Source organism: Vombatus ursinus, unplaced genomic scaffold, assembly GCF_900497805.2.
Source record: "Vombatus ursinus unplaced genomic scaffold, bare-nosed wombat genome assembly UNPS02009205.1, whole genome shotgun sequence".
In the NCBI taxonomy this organism is placed as follows: domain Eukaryota; kingdom Metazoa; phylum Chordata; class Mammalia; order Diprotodontia; family Vombatidae; genus Vombatus; species Vombatus ursinus.
Window position 1 is genome coordinate 11,406,451 of NW_020948983.1, and position 22,538 is coordinate 11,428,988.

The 22,538-nt window shown below is 39.6% G+C and overlaps 1 non-coding gene across 1 annotated transcript; it reads right to left on the reverse strand.

Annotated features, from left to right (window-relative positions):
* Window positions 1-19,193: 19,193 nt before the first annotated feature.
* Window positions 19,194-19,300, reverse strand: LOC114035867. The gene has a single exon (XR_003568281.1). It is a non-coding gene; the product is annotated as a U6 spliceosomal RNA (small nuclear RNA).
* Between the last annotated feature and the right edge of the window lie 3,238 nt (window positions 19,301-22,538).

The window sequence follows — 22,538 nt, forward strand, 5'->3', positions numbered from 1 at the left end:
CTGGATTCGAACTTAGGTCCTCCTCATTCCAAGGTCAGAGCTCTATTCACTGTGCCACCTAGCTGCCCCTATCCTCCTCATTTTAGAGGTGAGGCAGTCTAAGTGCATTCAGTTCAGTGCTATTTTTTAGACAATAAATTCTTGTTGAATAGAGGAGAGAGAAAGGGCTAGATTTGGAGCCAGGAAGACCTAAGTCCAATACTGCCTCAAACACTTACAAGCTATATGACCCTGGGCAAGTCACTTAGGTTCTCAGACTGTTTCCTCATCTATAAAATGGTGACTTTGCACAGCCTTCTCTCACTTGAATCTAATTCACTTGCAAGTCATGGCATCACCTTCCTGATGACATAGACCTCTTCAAGAATGAAGGACAAACAACAAAAGGGTTATAATGATAGCACCTGCCTGACAGGGTTGTTGAGGCGATCAAATGAGTTGTTACATATAATATATATGTATATATATGTATATGTGTGTGTATGTATATAGTACTTTGTTCTGAGGATACAAAATGGAAAAATCCTTGCCCTCAAGAAGCCAACATTCTCAAAATATCAAAATGAATCTGTGATTTCAGTAATGCAAATATTCTCCCAATGATTCCAACTGCAATTCATCCATGCCTGCTCATGCAATTCTCTTTCATGTTTTCCCATAAAGGGCATCCAACCAATGTGCTGAGGATCTTCCTCACTCTCTCCTGACATCAAGAGGATACCAGTGGAGCACATGGCCTGTCTACTGGTTATTCCTCACAGTGTGTTAGTAGAATCTATAGCTCTTGCTATGTGACTGGCCCATTTTCTTTTTCTAACATACATTTCCCTGATGAACTCCTTTACTCTGTTTTCATTTTGTATTTCTTTGTTTGTTGTAGTACTCATACCTTCAATGTGCTTTTCCATTTCCTTCTGTGTGTTACTCATTTTTAATTCTTCAAAGACAATAGCATTCTATGATTTGCAGCCATACAAGAAGACTGGCAGAATATTGGTATTAAGATGAGCTTTTGCTTCAGGAAGAAGTTCAGAATTATTAAAGGTGCTTTGCAATTTCCAAATGGCAATCTATCTTACTTTCTTTCTCCTATTTAATTCTGGTCCTACTTTATCCATGTACAATGTCTGGACAAGATATATGCTGATGAATGAGCTCTGTAGGTATGTCATAAGCTGGACAATAGGCATTCTTCCTCTACTTGGTTTTTTCTGTGTGGACGACTGGGCCAAACTCTTTTAATTTGATTTGGATCTTTTCCAGGAATATGTACAGTGTTCCAAGGCTTGATATAACCAATAGCTTTCATTCTACAGGGTGTGTGTGTGGGTGGGGTGGGGATGGGTGTGTTCTGTCATTTTTTCAGTCGTGTTTGATTCTTTGTGATCCCATTTGGGGTTTTTTTGGCAAAGATACTGGAGTGGTTTGCCATTTCCTTCTACGGCTCATTCTATGGATGAGGAAACTGAGGCAAACAGGGTTAAGTGACTTGCCCATATTCACACAGCTAGTAAGTATCTGAAGCCAGATTTGAATTCAGGAAGATGAGTCTTCCTGACTCTAGGCCTGGCCCTCTATCCACTGTGCCACCTAGATGCCCAACATTCTATAGGGAGGTAGGAATAATATGCACAGATACAAGCAAATACAAAGTAGAAATAATTTCAGGAGGAGGGCATTAGCAATTGGAGGGATCTGGACGGGTCTCATGGAAGAGGTGGCATTTGATCTGAGGCTTGAAGAAAGCTAGAGAGTTTAAGAATCAGAGGAGTAAGAAGTATGGAGTGTCTTCCAGGCACTGGGCAGCTTGTGGGGGAACAACAAGAAACCAGTTCAACTGGAAAATGAAGGGGAGTAATATGAAATAAGTTTAGATTGGAGTTGGCTTTTGAAGGACTTCACCATACTAGACACTGGGCTTTGGACTAGCAGTAGAAAGTGCCTTGTAGTTTCTTGAGCAGGAGGCAGACACAGTAGGCCTAGTCTGTAGGAATATCATCTTGACAATTGAATTGGAGAGGCAGGAAGATAAAATGGGAGACCTTCAGCAAGCAATATAGGTAATGGGAATAAGCTAGAAGCGTTTCCAATAAGATCAGGGGTGAAGCAAGGATGTTCATTATCACCACTGTTGTTCAATATGATACTAGAAAAGTTAGCTTTAGCAATAAGGAAGAAAAAGAAACTGAAGGTATTAGAATACGCAAAGAAGAAACAAAGCTATCACTCCTTGCAGATGACACGATGACATACTTAGAAAATCCTAGAGAATCAAGTAAAAAACTACTCAAAATAATAAACAACTTTAGCAAAGTTGTGGGATATAAAATAAACCCACATAAATCATCGGCATTTCCACATATTACTGACAAAGCCCAACAGCAAGAGATAGAAAGAGAAATTCCATTTAAAGTTACTGTAGACATTATAAAATATTTAGGAGTCTACCTGCCAAAACAAACCCAGGAACTATATGAACACAATTACAAAACACTTCACACAAATAAAGTCAGATGTAAATAATTGAAAAAACATCAGTTGCTCATGGGTAGGCTGAGCTAATACAATAAAAATGACAATTTTACCTAAATTAATTTACTTATTCAGTGACATACCAATCAAACTACCAAAAATTATTTTATAGAGCTAGAAAAAAATAATAACAAGATTCATTTGGAAGAACAAAAGGTCCAGAATATCAAGGGAACTAATGAAAAGAAATGCTAGGAAGGTGGCCTAGCCATACCAGATCTTAAATTGGATTATAAAGTAACAATCATCAAAACTACTTGGTATTGGCTAATAAATAGAGTGGTGGATCAGTGGAATAGGTTAGGTACACAAGACACAGTAGTCAATAACTATAGTAATCTACTGTTAGATAAACCCAAAGACCCCAGCTTCTGGGATAAAAACTCACTATTTGACAAAAACTGCTGGGAAAACTGGAAAAGAGTATGGCAGAAACTAGGCACAGACCAACATCTTACATCATATACCAAAATAAAGTCAAAATGGGTACATGATTTAGATATAAAGGCTGATACTATAAGCAAACTGGGAGAGCAAGGAATAGCTTGCCTGTCAGAGCTATTGGAGAAGGAAAGAATTTATGACCAATTAAGAGATAGAGAACATTATGAAATGCAAAGCAGATCATTTTGATTACATTAAATTGAAAAGTTTTTGCACAAACAAAGCCAATGCAACCAAGATTAGGAGGGAAGCAGAAAACTGGGAAAGAATTTTTACAACCAGTGTCTCTGATAAGGGCCTCATTTCTAAAATATATAGAGAACTGAGTCAAATTTATAAGAATACAAGTCATTCCCCAATTGATAAATGGTCAAAGGATATGAACAGGCAGTTTTCAGATGAAGAAATTAAAGCTATCTATAGTCATATGAAAAAATGCTCTAAATCACTATTGATTAGAGAAATGCAAATCAAAATAACTCTGAGGTACTACACCACACCTATCAGAATGGCTAACATGACAAAACAGGAAAATTACAAATATTGGAGAAGATATGCAAAAACTGGAACATTAATGCATTGTTGATAGAGTTGTGAACTGATCCAACCATTTTGGAGAGCAATTTGGAACTGTGCCCAAAGGACTATAAAAATGTGCATACCCTTTGACCCAGCAATAGCACGTCTATGGCTGTATCCCAAAGAGATCATAAAAATGGGAAAATGACTCACATATACAAAAATATTTATAGCAACTTTTTCTGTGGTGGCAAAGAATTGGAAATTAAGGGGAGGCCCAGCAATTGGGGAATGGCTGAACAAGTTGTGGTATATGAATGTAATGGAATACTATTGTGCTATAAGAAATGATGAGCAAGCAGATTTCAGAAAAACCTGGAAAGACTTATATGAACTGATGCTGAGCCAGGAGAATATTGTACATAATAACAGCCACATTGTGCTATAACTAACTTTGAAAGACTTAGCTCTTCTCAGCAACATAAGGATCTAAGACATCTCCAAAAGTCTCATGATGGAAAATGCTGTCCACATCCAGAGAAAGAACTATGGAGTTTGAATGCAGATCAAAGCATACTATTTGCTCTTTTTTTTTCTCTTCTGTTTTGTTTTATTTCTTCTTTCTTGTGATTCCTACTATTGGTTCTAATTCTTCTTTACAACATGACTAATGTGAAAATATGTTTAATAGGAATGTATATGTAGAGCCTATATCAGATTGCATGCAGTCTTGGGGAGGGAGATGGGGAGGAAGGGGGAGAAAATTTAAAACTCAAAAGCTTGTGGAAGTAAATGTCAAAAACCAAAAAATAAATTAATTGAAAAAACTAAAAAAAAATATAGAACAATATCACTAACAGTGTCACTAATTATCACTAACATTAGACACTATTTTGGATTTATAACAGGGATGCAAGCATAGTTCAAAATTAGGAAAACAATATAATTAATAATACTAAAAATATAACCACATGATTATAATAAGAAATAATATTTATATAGTACTTTAAAATTTGCAAAATTCTTTAAAACACCTCATTTTTCCCTCACAATAACCCTGGGAGATAGTTGCTTTTATTATTTTCCCATTTTACAGATGAGGAAACTGAGGCAGAGAGCTTAAGTGACTTTCCCATGGAGACACAAGTACTGAGTGTTTAACATCAGATTTGAATTCAGCTCACATTGACTTCAAGTCCAATACTCCATTGTACCACCTAGCTATCTTTGACAAAGTATACCATTAATTTATGCTAAAATACTACCAAGCATATATATACAGACACAGACAGGCCATATATTTTTTAATATGATAAAAGGTATTTACCTAAAAGTAAAAGTTAGCATTATTTGTTTGGAGTAAACCAAGGATGTCCTTTCCCCAACTGCTGTGTTGTTTGAAAAGCTAGCAATAGCAACAAGACAAGTAAAAGAGATTAAAAGCATAAACATAGATAAAGAAGAGGGGAAAAAAGCCTATGTGCTACTGACATGATGTTTTCCTTAAAAAAAAAAACCAAAACAACCAGAGAATCTTTAAAGAAAAAATGAAGACAAACATAAATCCATGAAAATCAAAAGCATTTCTATATCAACAAAACTCAGGAGGAAAAATAAATCTCTTTTATATAAGAAATGTCTCTAGTGGTGGTACATGTAATTGGAAAAAATAAAATACTATTAAGTGGGAAAAAATGAATGATTCTCCTGTTCTTGCTCATCCTAAAAAAAAAAAAAAAAAGATAAAATGGAAGACTATTGTGATAATAGCCCAGGCTATAAGGGATAAAAGCCTGCATTGGGGTTGGTGGCTGTGTGAGTAGAGAGAAGAGAGCAGGTGATAGTTCACAGAGTTAGAACGGAAAGGTCTTAAAAACTGATGGGTATGGAGAGTGAGGGATATTGAAGGATGATCCTGAGGTGGCATGTCTTGGGAAGTAGAAGGATGGTGGTGCCCTTAACAGAAAGAGACACGTTAGGAAATGGAGAAGATTTATGGGGAAAGAGAAGTTCTTTTTTGGACATGCTGAGTTTGAGATGCCTATAGACAGAGCTGGTGGAGACGTCCTACAAATAACTTAGGACAGAAACTTTGGAGTGAGATGAGGGCTGAATGTGTAGACCTTGGAGACATTTGAGTAGTGATTTGTATTTGAACTCATGAGAGTTGATGATATCACTGAAGAAGGAGCCCTGGTTTTGAAATTCAACTCTGCTACTTATTATCTGCATGGAGTTGGACAAGTCATTTTCCTTCTCTAGAACGTCATTTCTTTATCTGAGCTCATATAAGCTTGTTGGACTAGGTGATTACTATGATTTCTTGCAGGTTTAAATCCCAGATATGATCCTATTATTATCTCCTCTTTACAGCTTGAAGTTAAAGGAATGAAGCTCCAATACTGGAATTTTAGGCATCACACAAAAGGGAGGAAAGATTTTTTGGGAGGTGGGGGGAGGAGAATAGTAGAATGTTTCCTGAGCCCCTGAAATCATACCATACAGGCAATTGTTTATTCTTTCTTTATGTAAAACTAGACCCATAGCTGAGTAGCGGTGACATGAAGTCATCTCACTCCTCCACCTCGAAACCTCTTCCTTCTGTACATTTCCTCATTCCTCTGAATGGTAACAACATTCTTCTAGTTACCCAGGCTCAAAACCACAGATTCATCTTTCTCTCTTCCCTCACCTCATCAGTCACTATATTTCCATCTCTCTCAAATCTACATTCATCTATTTGCTTCTAATCATCCTTCAAGGCCTAGTTCAAGTTCTCCTTTGCCCATGAAGGATTCTCTCAGTCATCTCTCCCTTCTTTGAATACTTCTAGCCCTTTCTGTCTTTGTCACTCATTTGGCATTTAGCACATACTTCCTTATAGTTACTTTAGTTAAGGCAAAATTGAGACTAGAACACATCTTCTTGACTCTCCGCTAGGGTTTTATCCCTTAAATTAGTGGTCTCCAAACTTTCTTGGTCACACACCCTTACCATGAAAAAATTTTTCAGCAGGTTTCCCCATTATATATATATTCACTTACAAATTATTTACATATATTAAATATAGTATATAAATTATGAAACATATAAAATAGAACTTTTAAAAGGATGAGATATAGATAAACAGTATTTGAAATATTTTTTATTTTATGTATCAATCACACAAAAACTTTTTATTCCCACTGCAAGCCATATGATTAAATGTACTTCACAATTTTTGAAAATTCCTTGTGTGTGTATGTGTGTGTGTGTATGACAGACTTGCAAATAATTAGTAATTAGTTATTCAGTTAATTTGATCAATGTAGCTAGCCAAGAAAGTGAATATATTTGGGGGATGGTATATTTTAAAATTCAATGCACAATGTTATAATCAAATACTAGTTCATTAATAGTTAATAACCATAATGGTTTTCAGCAAGAGTCACATTTCTATGTATAGATATTTACCCACACAATGCAAAAATAAGCAAGAATGAATTGTCTCTGACTTCAACTCAGCAGGAATATCAATCTATTCCCCTTCCTGCTTAATGAAGAGTATTAAACCTTAATGTCTTATTTGGATATCTTCACTCTGTGTGTGTGTGTGTGTGGTGCGGAGAGTGTGGACGGTGTGTGTGTTATGTATGTATGTGTGTGGGGCGATGTTAATGAGTGTGAGGACAAGAAGGTCAGTTCGGCAGTAACGAAGAACACAGGAAGGGAAATAATATAGAATAAGGTCAGTTGTAAAGGGAGCTCGGAGCCAGATTGCAAACTGTTTTAAATGCCAAACAGAAAAGTTTTTATTTGATCTTAGAGTCACCAGAGTCTATTGAGGGGGAGAGGGAGGGATATGTCAGACCTGTGCTTTAAGTAAATCACTTTGGCAGGATGGGTTGGAATGGGGAAAACCTTGAGGCAGGGAGATAAATTAGGAAGCCATTGTAGGAGTAATAAGAGCTAATAAGGTCCTGAAATAGAGAGAAAAAGAGAAAAGGGAATCTCTCTCTTTCTCTCCACACATATACATGTATATGAGATGGAGAGATAGAAAAGATAAGATTTAGCAACTGATTGGATGTATGTGAACGTGAAGTTGTGAACTTGGCAGAATGCAACAGTAGTGTTGCCTAGGAGAGAAAGGGTTGTGAGCTCTGATACGGAGATCATAGCCTCCCTGCGCTTCCTCCTTATGCCTCCTCACTCTACTAGACTCAGTCAGTCCTCCCGAAATGAAAAGGAGAGGGGAAGGGGAGCAGGGATTTTATTCAATGGCTGCTGCCCCAGGTAATCCGAGGGGCTGTGAGGAGGCATGCTGGGTGGGAGTGAATATTCCTAATGGCACATGCGTATCTGCTACTGGGGTTTCCTGAATCTCTGTTAGGTTATAACTGCTTCGAAGGGCTAGCACCCACACAGAAAGGGGGTGGGGGGAAGTTTGGAAGCTTGCATCAGTGGAAATGGGTAGGAGAGATTTGGAGCTAATAGGCATTGTGTTTGAGACAAGCCCCCCGGCCACAGTGAGAAGGGTTGAATATGATCCATCTTCCTACCTTCTGATGAATCACATATCCCTTCGTGTCATGTCAAGTGAATAGAGCACCGACCCTGGAGTCAGGAGGACCTGAGTTCAAATCTGGCCTCAGACACACTAGCTGTGTGACTCTGGGCAAGTCACTTAACCCCAACTGCCTCACCAAAAAAAAAAAAAAGAGAGAGAGATGAACAAGAGTGATAGGACTTTTGGGTTACCACAAACTCAACTCCCAAAGTTTCATGCTGAAGAAATGCTGCTTTGCCTCTCTGGGCCAGCTTCAGCCTGGGTATCTGCCCTCAGGTTCCTAGTACTGGATTTATCAAAGATTGAGTGGGTAGGAGAGGAAAAAAGAGCCCAGAGGATAGGAACTCACTGGAGGGAAAGAGGCAAGGAACAGAAGGAGAGGAGGAGGTGAAAACTGTGGCATAGCAACTCATGAGATAAAAGACAGGAACTGGATGACTGAAAATGTCAACTGCGATCTGTACTTATTTATTTATTTATTTATTTATTTTTATTTATTTGTTAGTGGGTTAAGATTTGGGAAGGATGTATGAAGGGTAGAGCGTTTTGAGAGGGGGAGGAAAGTTGGCTTTGTGGATAACAAATACCATATGGAGATGCCTTCTCTTTCTCAAAATGCTCCTTTCATTCATAGCTGACTTTATCCTACCCACTCCCCCTTCCTGCAGCCTCAGAATGAAAATGTTGGTACTATTCACAAGTTGATTTCTGTTTTGATTTCAGAGCCAACAAAACAACTTCAAACAGTCAAACTGGCTTTTTAAGAGACTGTCTTTGGGGGCAGGGTGGAATGGAAGAGAATGATGTGAATTAAATGCTCATCCTTTTACTCATAGTGTTTGTTTGTTTGGGGTTTTTTTGGCTAGGCAATGGGGTTAAGTGACTTGCCTAGGGTCACACAGCTAGTAAGTGTCAAGTGTTTGGTCTGAGGCCGGATTTGAACTCAGGTCCTCCTGACTTCAGGGCCAGTGCTCTATCCACTGCACCACCTAGCTGCCCCTACTCATAGTGAATATAGGGGTTTCAACTGTCCTGCACCGTAGAAGAATGAGATATCAGGGATTTCTGAGTGACTTGGAAACACCTGGACATAGATTGGATGATACCCAAGTTCCCTGAAATCATGTCCTTTAGAGAACAGAGAGACTGTCTTCAATGAACCAACATTTTTATGTCAGGCACTTGAGATGTTCCTAGTCCTGTACAAGGCATTGTGGGAGATGTAAAAGAAGAATAAGACATAGTTTCTTCCTCTGAAGAAGCTTGCAATCTATCCGGGGAGACTAACATAATAAAACAATTATAAGTATTAAGTGAAAAACTGAGTGTTTTGATTCTACTATTTGGATATTGGATTGGATATTGAATATTAGATATTTGGATTAGTGACACAAAAAGAGCTCCTCAGGCTAGAACAGTGGGCATAAAGATAAAATTTAACAGGGCTAAATGTAAAGTTCCACAATGAAGTCCAAAAAATAAACTGCTGAAGAGTAAGATGGGAGAGCATAACTGGATGGCAGAGAATAGATAATCTTTAAGGTCTTTTCCATAGTTAAATTCTGTGATTCTGTTAGCTGTTTGAGATTGGAAATGTGTGAAGAAAGGTAAGCTTTGACCGGTAGGGGACTGAACCTGCAAAGGTCTCCTTTGTTAGCACCCACTCTAAACTCATTTAACTACCCTACCCCCAGCATGTGAAGTTATCCAGGTGGATTTTCTATTTCATTCAAATTAATTCCTCCTGTGAGCTGCCTGGATCACAATATGATGGGCCTATTTTCTAGAACCTTCTGGCTTCCCAATCCAAGACAAAATGAGTTGCTTCTCTCCCTGGCTAGCTCTTTCCCCTCTAGATTCAGGGATTCCATTTCTGCTCTATTCTAGGAATGATTACTTAGATTTTTGCAGAGCTGATCTCCCAATAAGCTAATTTCAGTTCCACAGATGATCCATTTGTGGGAGTAAATTATAATAATTTCTTCAGGGGGCCTCCTGCAGATACATCTCGATTCACAAACCTATTTTCAAATGCATAGTTAAAATGGGGGAATGAAGATGAGTGGAGGTTGGATGTTTGTTAGGATTACACATGAGAGGGTGCCCTGCTGAGGTGGAAGCTGAGTCATAGCCATCCTTAAGGTACAAGAAAACAGAATGATTATTCTGGGCTGCCAGCTACAAGCTGCTGGACTCAAGAAGGTCACAGGGAGGGGAGAAGCTGGTACTGAAAAAGACCTGAGGTTCTTATACATACAGTGGGTATTACAATTTAATAATATAATACAATTCCTCTCCTGAGTTATCAAGGCAAAAGGACTGGGATTATTTGATGTCTTGTACCACCCCTTCCCATAATCCCCCTTACCCCCCCATCTTGCTCCTGTGACTTTTCCCCCCTTTTAAAGATGTCCTTATTACTCCCTGTGACATGATCTCACCTAGGTGTAAATATTGGGGTAGAGGAACAGTGCCAGCCACCTAGGAATGATTCTGGACAGAGGGGAGCCACAGAATGATTGCGTAAGCTCCCTTCACAGGACTATATTGGAAACAAATTTTGTTGAAAGAATCATTTGGAGACCTGGAGGGGTCTGCTTTTCCCTACATCTCACAGGGTGGGGGTAGGGGGGAATTGGGATGGGGCAGGTGGAAGTCTTACCTTGTAAGAAGTTAGCATGCTGCAAATCATAAAAAAAGCAATTCAAACTAGCATCACATTTTTGAGTCAACAGTCTGAGCATCATTTTGCAAGGAGATAACAGACCACTCTTGTTCTCTTTAAGATGACCTAGGAATCTACACTCCTTATAGCAAAGCTGCAATGAAAGTACCCCCGCCTCATCAGGTCTAAGTAGTTCCCAGGGATCGCAGGTTCTCTACAGGGCAGGCATAGTCCCAGTGCCTTCCTTAATCTTTGGCTTATATTTCCCTTCCTTCTGCCACCCCCTACTATCTCTTCCTCATGCGCTCAAGGATAAGAGAGATGTTTGGGGACAGTTAGCTCAAATAGGAAGTCTTGTTCCTTCTCCATCTGGCTTTCGGAAGCTCAATTGTAGTTGTTTTCCACTGAACCCCTTCCAACGCAGGCAGCAGCTTTTCTGTGAGGCAGAACCAGTGCCAGCGAGAGCAGAATAATTACCTCGAGTGTTTTGCATGCGGTTCCTTCATTAACACATCCCCAACATGGCATTTACAGCCCTGTGTCACAGCACTGTGCCGCTGACTCACACTCAATTCATCACCCCCAGATCTTCTGCTGTCTCAGAAGAGCCAATTATCTCCCCCGTTTCTGCTGGCGGGGCTGGGCGATCCTTCCCTCTTGGTTCATAAAGCTTGTCACGTTGCTGTGGTTTTTGGTACTTACAGGGAAGAGGTGTCTAAAGCAGCTTGCTCCCCTACGAAGCCTGTAGGAAGGTTGGACGACTGAGTCTCTGTTTCTAGAGTTAGATCTCCATTGAAGAGTCGGCTCTTAATAGCGGACGGGTTGTGGTGAGATCATGGACTTTAGCTCTAGAGCTTTCCTATTCAAAATTGTGCTCTCCTTCCTGACACTTTTCTAGAGCATTTTGCATCTATCCTTTGGCCTTGATACCGTAGGATCACAGACTTAGAACTCAAGGAACCTCACAAGGTATCAAGCTCAACCTCTTGTGTGGCAGTTGAGGAAAATGAGGCCTAATGAGTACCCCAAGTATTCAGGGGTAGTAAGCATTGGAAGTGGGATTTGGACCCTACCTGGGCATCTAGGTGGTGCAGTGGATGGAGTCCTGGACCTGGAGTCAGGAGGACTCCTCTTCCTGAGTTCAAATCTGGCCTCAGACATTTACTAACTCTGTGACCCTGGGCAAGGCACTTAACCCTGTTTGCCTCAGCTCCCTCATCTGGTCAAAGGAGCTGGAGAAGGAAATGGCAAACCACTCCAGTATCTTTGCCAAGGAAACTACAAATGGGAGCATGAAGAGTCTGACACGACTGAACAATAACAACAACAAATCTGATTCCAGAACTAGTGTTCTTTCAGCTGTACTCTGCTGACTGCTAAGAGTCTTTGGTTCTGGTCCTGGCTTTGCGATTACCTTGCTGTGTGATGTTGGGCAAATCACTTCTTCCCTCTATTTGTTTCTTCATTTCCAAAATGAGGGGATTAGAATCAATGACCTCTAAGGACTAGATTTCAGCTCTAATGATTTCAAGGTCAAAGCCTTACTTCCTTCATGACAAATTCTCTGACAACTTGAGTTCACAATGATCTTTCCCCCTTCATGACCACTGATGACAAGTACTATTGCTTTCTCTAATTGTTCCATGGTGTATATCTTCTCTTTGTAATTCAGTTCTTAAGGGTAGGAATTATATCCTTTGCAGTAAAATCTTAGGTGTCTGGAACCCTCAAAGAATGAATTCCCTCAAATAACCACATATTCAGGACAGATGAGCATTTACCTCTTATAGCATCAAAATTTGTTTTAACTATTTGAGAGGGAAATTTTTCAACAAGTCAGGTCAATTAGAATTTATTAGGTGCCTACTGTGTGTCAGGCGATGTCCTAAGCACTGGGGATACACAGAAAGGTCAAAAAAAAAAAAGGTTCCCGCTCTCAAGGAGATGACAGTGTAATGGAGAAAACAGCCTGCAAACAATTATGTATAAATAAGACACACAAGATAAGGTGGAGATGATCTCAGAGGTGTCAACCATAGAGTACAGTCTAAGAAAGACAACAAAATTAGGTTGTATGCATGTTTTATTTCTCTCAAGCTGGAGGAATGCATGTGGAGCTGCAGTTGGAGCTAAGCTCACTTTGGGGTTAGGCTACACAGATTATAAAGCAAAAAGAAACCACAAAACTGGGTGGGAATGACTGTTTAGTGGCCCACTCAGGTTCTGCCACCTTGGCTTTGATTTTCTCCTGGAAGGGGTTGTTTCACAGAAATCATGAGGCATCCCAGGGTATATAGAACAAGGAAGAGGGTCAGGCTCAGAAGTCCTAAGATCCCAGAACTAGGATGCTTATGCTGTCTGTTAGAGCTGGTATGAACCTGTTTAAGTCAGCTCTATGGTCGCTGGCACAGCAGAGAGAGTTCCGGGTTCAGGATGCGAACACTGCAAAGGATCTCTGGTATGTCAAGCTCAAGGGATGCTCAGTCTGCCTCCTGATTGGCTGATTCTGATTCTCAGGTTAGTCTGGCCTCCTCTGGATAGTAAGAGAGCTCAAGCAGATCAAGGTGGTTAGTAAAGTCATTAATCATTCCATTGCCACAGAGGGAAGGGACTAAGGTGAAGGAGGACCAGAAAAAGCTTCTTGCAGAAGGCAAGACTTTAGCTGAGACTTGAAGGAAGCCAAGGAAACCAGGAGGTGGAGGTGAGAAAGGAGAGAGTTCTGGGCATGGGGGAAGAGCCAGTGAAAAGATACTTGGAGTCAGAGGATGGAGTATTGTAAGGGAGAGGCCACAGGAAGGCCAGTGCAGCTGGATCACAGAGAACTTGGAGGATAATAAGGTGTAAGAAGACTGGAAAAGTAGGAAAGGGAAAAGCTATGAAAGGCTTCAAAAACCAAACAGAGGGTTTTATATTTGAACCTGGAGACAATAGGAAGACATTGGATTTAATTAAATAGTGTGTGTGTGTGTGTGTGTGTGTGAGAGAGAGAGAGAGAGAAAGAGAGAGACAGACAGACAGAGAGGGACACACAGAGAGAGAGAGAGAGAGTCTTTGTGTGAGACATGTTTAGACCTGCACTTTAGGAAGATCAAACCAACAGTTGAGTGAAGCATGAATGGAAAGCCTTGAGGCACGGAGCCAAACCAGCAGGCTATCGTAATAGTTGAGGTGTGAGGTGATCAGGGCTTACACCAGGGTGGAGGCAGTGTAAGAGGAGAAAAAAAGGATGTATAGAAGAAATATTGCAAAAGTAACATCTACAGGATTTGGCAACCAATTGGATATGATGGGGTAGGGGGGGATTCTAGAGAGTGAGATTTCAAAGATGACACTTAGGTTGTGAGCTGGGGCATATGGTGGTGTCACCAACAGTAATAGTAAAGTTGGGAAGAGGGAAGGGTTTGGAGGAAAAAAGATGAATTCAGTTTTAGATACGTTTATTAAGATAAAATATATCCAATTCAAAATGTCTAATAGGTAGTTAGATATGGGAATGTATTTTTTAAAATATACATATACATATATATATAATACACACATATATTTTCTGTTATATTTTGAATTCCAAGTTGTCTCTCTCCCTCCCTCCCAATCCCACACTAGAGAAGGCTGACATTTGATATAAATATGCATATTTGTGTATGTATATCTCTATATATGGAACCACAGAATACATCCTGTCATCTTTGAGTTCCTTCTCTGGGAGTGGATAGCATTTTCCTTCATAAGTCCTTCACTATTGATTTGAATGATCATGTTACTCACAACAGCTTAGTCATTCACAGTTACTCTTCAAACAATATGGCTCACACTGTATACAGCATTCTTTTGGTTCTGCCCGTTTCACTCTGAATTATTTCACACAAGTCTTTCCATGTTTTTCTGAAAGTACCTTGCTCATCATTTCTTATAGTAGAGTAGTATTCCATCACAATCATATACCACAACTTATTCAGTCATTCGCCAGTTAATGGGCATCCCCTCAATTTCCAATTCTTTGCCACCACAAAGAGAGCTGCCATATATACTTCAGAACATACAGATTCTTTTCCCTTTTCCCTGATCACCTTGAGAAACAGACCTAGCAGTGGTATTGCTGGGTCAAAGGGTACACACAGTTTTATAACTCTTTGGACATAATTACAAATTGCTCTCCAAATGGGAAATGTATCTAAGATACATTGGGCCTTAATGTACCTTCTTAAACAGTACATAACTGAATCTCTTTTTGATGACTTAGGGATCATCAAAATGGGTATAAATTATTATACTGGTATAAACTGTGATGTCCTGAGGGCCTACTGAGATGCGTAGATAACATGTCCTTACATCCTAGATTTCCCCTCACCTCTGACTCAGCTTACCTGGCTTCCTTTTAAGACTCAGCTCAAATCCCACCTTCTGCAAGAAGCCTTTCCTGTATCCCCAGCTGCTAATGCCATCTCTTCTAAAAGTACCTTCTGTCTGTTCTTTAAGTATCTCGTATGGACCTATTTATAAGTTTTTCTGTCCCATTAGCATGTAATATACTCGAGGGCAAGGATTGTTTTGTTGTTGGTATTTTTTTCTTTCTATCTACACTGGGATACAAAGCACTGGGCATACCAGTGTGCAGTATCTCATATGCCCTCAATAAATGGTTGTTGATTGATTACCTCATTTTTTTTTACTTCCTTATTCTCTGCTGTGTTATGAATAGACAGAGGAGATATTATGGAATCCTTTTTATAACCCTTAAAGCATTTAGCACAGGGCTGGGCATATAGTAAGCTTGTAGTATTCATAGAAACTGAAACTGTAGACCTCAGCTATTACTATGAAGAAACCAAATTCTTCCAGAGAATGTGGTAAGACCGAATTTTTAGCTATCTCTTGTCATTGTTCCCAGACTCAGAAGCAAATTAAATCCTTGAAGAACCAGCCTGTAGCAAAGTCTACATTCCCTACTGATTCTTCATTTCTTTAAAAAATTGTGATATTGTCACCTACCTATTATGTAGAACTTTGTGCTAGCTGTGGTTGTTGGAGATTACAAAGGAAAGGAAATATGATACAAGCCCTGTCATTAAGGGAGTTCATAGTCTACCAATTAATCAATCAATAATTTATTAAGCATCTTCTTTGTGCCAGGCCCTGGAGACACAGAGAAAAAAAATGAAAATTGATCTTGCCCTCATGAAGCTTACATTCTACAGGAGTAGATAACATGCACATATAAAGTGTAGATAAAAATTAGTAGAAAAGGTTTTTCTTTTCCCCTGGGGGGTCGTGGGGAGTGGAGAGGGAAGGTATGCACAAGTAGCTGAGGTTATATGAAAAAGACACAGGATAAAGATGTTTTTTTCTTTTAGGAAATTAGGAATTCTAAGTGGCTGTGGTGAGGAGGGAGCTCTTTCTGAGCATGAGTTATAGCTTGTAGAAAAGCAGGGAACTCCAATACATAGGTAATGTCCTCTATGACAAATAGTAAGAGGGCCACTTTGGCAAGACTGAGAATATGTGAGAAGGAATAATGTACAATAAACCTGGAAAGCTAGATTAAAACATGGTTCTGAAGGCCATTAAGAGCTATCCAAGTAATAGACAGCTATAGGAGTTTATTTTTTAAAATAATTTTTTTGTTGATCACTTTTGTTTTTACAAAACCTACATCCTCTTAGTCTACTCCTTGAGGGTCATCTTTGTTATAAAAAAAATTTTAACAGGAAAAAATGGTTTAGCAAAACTAGCCAACATATGGAAAAAAAGTCTGACAAAAGATGCAATGTTCCACATCCATAGTCCCTAGCTTCTGAAAAGAAATGGTGATGGAGGTACAAGTGTTCTCATATCTCTTTGGGTTCAAGCTTAGTATTCGTAATTTCACAGCATTCAGTTTTGATTGTTTGGCTGTAGTTACTATTTCCATTTACACTACTGTGGTCCCCAACCTTAGAAAGAAGGAGAGACATTCACTTTCACTCTTTTGAAGGGCCAACCTTGATTATTATCACTTCACAGTATTCAGTTTTGATTATTTTGTTGTCATTGTTTCCATTTATAATGTTGTAGTCACTGTGTATATTGTTTTTCTGGCTCTGCTTACTTCAATTTGCATCAGTTCATATAAGTCTTGCTATGTTTCTCTGTATTCATCATATTTGTTTCTTACAGTGCAACAATATTTCATTATATTGATTTTCCATAACTTATTTAGACATTCTTCAAACTATGTGAAAATATTTCATTTCCAGTCTTTGCTACTCTAAAAATGAGCTGCTATAAATATTTAGGGGGATATGGTACCTTTTTTTTTGTTCACTCACCTCCTTAGAATATACACCTAGCAGAAGAATCTCTGAGTCAAAGGTAATGGAAATTATACACTTTCTTTGAAAAATTCCAAATTGCTTTCCAGAATGGCCAGACCAATTCATAACCTCACTAGCAACATATTATTATCATACCACAGGAAACAATGAATATGAAAAGTAAAGAGAAGTATGGGAAGACATATGAACTGATGCAGAATGAAGTAAGCAGAACCAGGAAAGCAATATACACAGTGTCTACAACAGTATAAATGGGAATAATGACAACAAAATAATCAAAACAGAATCTGTAAAATGATAATAATCAAGCCTGACCCTTCAAAAGAGAGAAGGTGCATCTCTCTCCTTCTTTCCAAGGTTAGGTGAGACTATCAGAGCAGAGGCTGCATATACTGTCGATTTCAATTGATCAATCAGCCAATTAACAAATATTTAATAAGTACCTCCTATGTTCCAGTCACCGTGCTAGGCAAAGGGGATATAAAGACAAAGAATGAAATATTCCTTACTCTCAAGGAGCTTATATTCCACCAGGGGAGACAATACGAACATATATAAACATAGGGATAGGAATGAGGATTAGACCTGTGATTTCATTGATATAGGGGAATCTGGGGTGAGTAAACTCTCTCTACCAATGCATGTTGGCACCTTTTCCGGAACTTATAGTCTTAGAAAGTTGCTTGTAACATTGGATTTCCTAGGATCCCAGAGGCAGTATATGTTAGAGCCAGGATTTGAACCTAGGTCTTCCTGGCCTTAGGCCACCTCTATCTACTATGTCATGCTGCCTTCCCCCCTACTTCGTCCTCTCCTCCTGCCTCCACTCCACCCCTTCTGTCTCTGTCTCTCTCAGCATATACAGAATGACAATGATACTGACCTCCCTGTTGCTCCTCCCACATCATACTCCATCTCCCAACTCTGGCTGTCCTTCATGCCTAGAACTGTCTCCCTCTTCATCTCCACCTTCTAGTTTTCCTGGTTTCTCTTATGTTTCAGTTAAAGTCTTCCCACTTTAACAAGAATCCTTTACTAATCCTCCCTAATCTTAGTGTCTTTGACCTTGAGGGCAAGGGTTTTCTTTTGCCTTTCTTTGTATCCCTAGCACTTAGCATGGTGCCTAGAACATAGTAGGAGCTTAATAAATGCTTGTTGATGAATAGAATACAAAATAAGGTAGTTAGGTAGTTAGGGAGGACGTTAGCAGGTAGGGGGATTAGGAAAGGTTTCCTGCAGAGGGTAATGCTTGAGCTGTGTCTTCAAGGAAGCAAAAGATTCTATAGGGTAGAGGTTTGAAGAGATTGCATTTCAGGCATGGTAAATAGCTAATATAAAGGCAGGGAGATGGGAAATGGAGTATTGCACGTGTAAAATAGAGGAAAAGCCAGTTTGGTGGGATGAGGAGAAATATGTACATTTACTAAGAGACTGGAAAAACAGTTTGAGGCCAGGTTGTGAAGGGCTTTAAAAGCCAAATATAGGCATTTTTTCCCCTAGAGGCAACAGGGAGCTTTTGTAGTTTACTGAGTAGGCTAGTGACATGGTCAAGCATGTGCCTTAGGGAAGTCAGTTTGGCAGCTGTGTGGAGGAAGGACCAGGGGAGAGACTTGAGGCACAGATACCAATTAGAAGGTTACTTCAGTACTCCAGGTGAGAGGTAACTAGGGCCTGAAGTAGCATAGTGGTTGTGTGAGAAAAACATAGGAAACTAAACACATGTAAAATTAAACAAGAAAAAAAACCCAAAAAACCCAAACCACAAGACATTACAATAAACGTGACTAATTGCTGAATGAGTGGTAAAAATGAGTGCTATGAAAGCTCAAAAGAGGAAGAGATCCTTGTGAGTTAGGAAGGTTTAGGGAAAACTTCAAGGTGGGAATGGACCATGTACTGGACCTTGAAGGGTGCTAGCCTTTGGATGGGCAGAGAGGAGCAGTGGGATTCCAGCAGAGGGAGCAATGTAAGCAGAGGCCTGGAGGTAAGAAAGTGTACTATTATGGGGATGACAGGGGGACCCTAGAGAGAAAATTTTTCCAAGTGTTTCGGAAATTCTAGGGTGATATAGAATTATAGACCACTAGAACCAGAATGACCTTTAGAACATCATCTAATATGGACCTCCCTCCCCTCAATTTTTGTATTAAAATTTTTTTTATGAATGCCTTTAAAAAATATGGAATGCTTCACGAATATGTGTGCCATCCTTGTGCAGGGGCCATGCTAATCTTCTTTGTAGCATTCCAATTTTAGTATATGAGCTATCTAAGACAGCACTTAGATATCTTTTTTTTTTAGGCAATTGGGGTTAAGTGGCTTGCCCAGGATCACACAGCTAGTAAGTATATGTCTTTTTATATCACACTTATTTCTAGATGTTATACTCCCCTATACTATCAAATGAACCCTCTCTTATAACAAAGAAAAGCAAATGAAACCAACCAAGTCTGAAAGTGTATGTGGCATTCTGTACCCACAGTCCCTCACCTCTCTACCAAAAGCAGACAGGTACTTCCACATCTCTTTACTGGAGGCCAAGACTGAACACTGCAATTCCTCAGCATTTAGCTTCCTTTCAGTCTGACTCCTCCATTTTACAAATGAGGAAAGGAAAGTTCAGAGAGGAGAAGATGATTTCCTAAGGTTACCCCATGAGTTAAAGACAGAACTGACACTAGAATCCAGGTCTTCTGACTCAAAGTGTCAGGCTCTTTCTATTCTACAATGCTTCTCTCATTTACTGCTGGGGACCCAGAACATTTACAAATCTGAGAGAGGTGCCAGCTCTCTAATGGTTTCCTTCAGGCTTCCCACCATGCACCAGAGACATGAGTCAGTTAAGGTTTCTTTAGCAACTTCAGCACCAAGGATGAGAGTTATAACTTCCACTTCTCTTTACATTTTTATTTAGGTCCATTTAGCCTTGTTACTTTTCAGCCTGATGTCTTATGCTATCACATAATCAGGCCATGGTAGCTCTGGAGTTATCAGACACAGGAATCAGCACACTTGGCCAGACTGAGTCCTTGCAAAGTTTTGAGAGCTATGCTGAATGTGGCCGGCTTCTGTTTTCCAGGTGAAAATGATAAAAACAGCTCACATTTATATGGTCCTTGAAGATTTGAAAAGTACTTTCCTCATAAATAACCCATTTTGTAGAAAAAGAAACAGAGGCCTGGGAAGATCAAATAACTTGTCCCAAGGTCAGCTAGAAAGCATCAGAGTTTGGTGGAACATCCATCTTCTTACTCTAAGAAAAGCTCTTTTTTTTCCCCTCACTATGCAGTGCCTGCCTCTTAACTATACCATGATGTCTCAGGGCCCACTCCTGAAAAAAAAAAAATCTAAATTTGTCTGGGGTGCTGGGGTAGTTGGAGGCAGGAGGAGGAAGGAGGAAGCAGGTGGCAGAAGAGAACAGCTGATATAGGGAAAGCCCTGCCCTCCTATTCTGTCTCTGAAAGTGGCCATCAGCAGATGACTCAGGAGATGGTAAACAAGCTAAGCCTCTTTGGTTTAATTAGCTGAGTGGGCAGGAAGAAAAGAAGTGAGAGGAGCATGTTTTATTTATTGTTTTAAAAGAAGAGGCTTAGTAATGCTCTTGGTGAAAGGCGTCTAGAGCCAGCACGTGCATTTGACGGTGGTCAAACTGGAAATCGTCGTGGAGGATCCAAATATTATTGCTCTCTTTCCCAGCCCTGGTCCACAGACCCCAGGGAAGGGAATACTGCTTTAGGAGAGTTGCTGAAATTTGCAAAAGGAACCTTGATTAATAGTGCAGGGCCCAGGGGCAGTGAGGTGGCTCAGTGGATAGAGCTCCAGCCTTGGAGTCAGGAGGACCTGAGTTCGAATCCAGCCCCAGACACTTAACACTTACTAACTGTGTGACCCTGGGCAACTCACTTAACCCTGATTGTCTCACCCAAAAATATATATCTATATTTATCTATCTATCTATATATAGTTCAGGGCCCAAAGATAGAAACAAACTGTGGGTTGTCAAAAGTCCTACTTTTTTTCTCTGTAGCACAAGTGGAAATGTGGTGGTCTCTATTTCTACTATTTTCAAGCCCAAATCCTGGCCCTGCTCACCTTGCTCTTAGCTGATGAACTTATTCCCTATTTTAACAAAGATCTAAGCTACTGAATATGAACCACCTCCATTCCCCTCCTCCAAAAATCAAAATTTTGTCTGTGCTTCTACCTAATTCTTCTCCTTCCCTATTACTTCAATGATGGTTAAGTCCCCCTCTACTCTGTCTTTGTTGTATACCCTGAGATGCTGCTTTTTTGATCCATCTTCCCTCAGGCATCTTCCATCTCTCCCATTTGACTGCTGATTGTACAAATCTGTTACAAAGGTTTTGTTCATTTTTCTCAATTGGGGATTGAAGACGGGAAGGGAGAGGAAAGCTAAGGATAGGGAAAAAAAAAAAGAAAGAAAAGGTTATTGAAACATGTTTTTGAAATGTACAGAAGAGAAGGCCAGAAGGAGTCACAGATAAGTAGGACAGCTTTGAAAGTAACATGTTGAATTTATTATTATACAAACTAAAAGAAAAATAAGCTGTGTACATAAAAGAAATCTGCAGTGTCCAGGACAACCCACTCTATTCTATGGCATATACAAAAGGGCTCATTTTAACTGATTTTTGTTAAGGGTGGGATAAAATAACAACAAATAAGTGCATGAAGGGGAATAATTTGTAATAAGCCTAGAAAGATAGGCTGGAGCCATACTGAGAAGGGCCTAAGCTTTTTGAGCTGTAGGGTAACATAGTTAAACTTTACAGCACTTAAGCCTTTTCTCAAGCCTTATCCTCTTCAGCCTCTTTCAAGCATTTGACAGTGACTTCATTGCTAAACACCCCCTCAGCTCCTGTGACATTGCACTACCCCATCTCCTCCTACCTCTGTCTCCACTCCTTCTCTAGCTCTGATGATTCTTTTTTCTTTTTTTGCTCCCCTAAATATGGGCATTCACCAAGGTTCTATTCTTGGTCCTCTTCTTTTCTTCCTTTGTATGAAGCCTAACTACATGAGTGACAGAAAAATTACGCCAGCCAATACATGGTGCTTCCATCTGTCACTGTCAGCCAGTTGGAGTCTTTTGAATTGTTCATTAAATGTTTTCCTTATTTCCTATTTTAATATTAATACTGTAATTTCCTGTTGTTGATTCTTTCCCTTTGCCATGCTGAATAGGATTATGCTATATTCTCATGAAATATTTCTGTACTTTGATTGACTGAAGATCCCTTAGGTAAGGGTACTCCCTTCTAATGATGCTGATACCAATTCATTCACATCTTATCTAACAAAATTCTTATTGAAGTCTTTTGGTAAATCCTCTATAGAGGGGGTCAACTCAACATGCTGGAAGCCTTTCTCTGGTTCTTTTAACGTAGTTCTATACAGGAGTAAAGGATTCAAAAGAAACTTTAAACTCTCTTATAATTTGAGGATTGGTCAATGTGGCTGACATGTCAATTTTCTTGATGGTGGGAAAGATGATGGG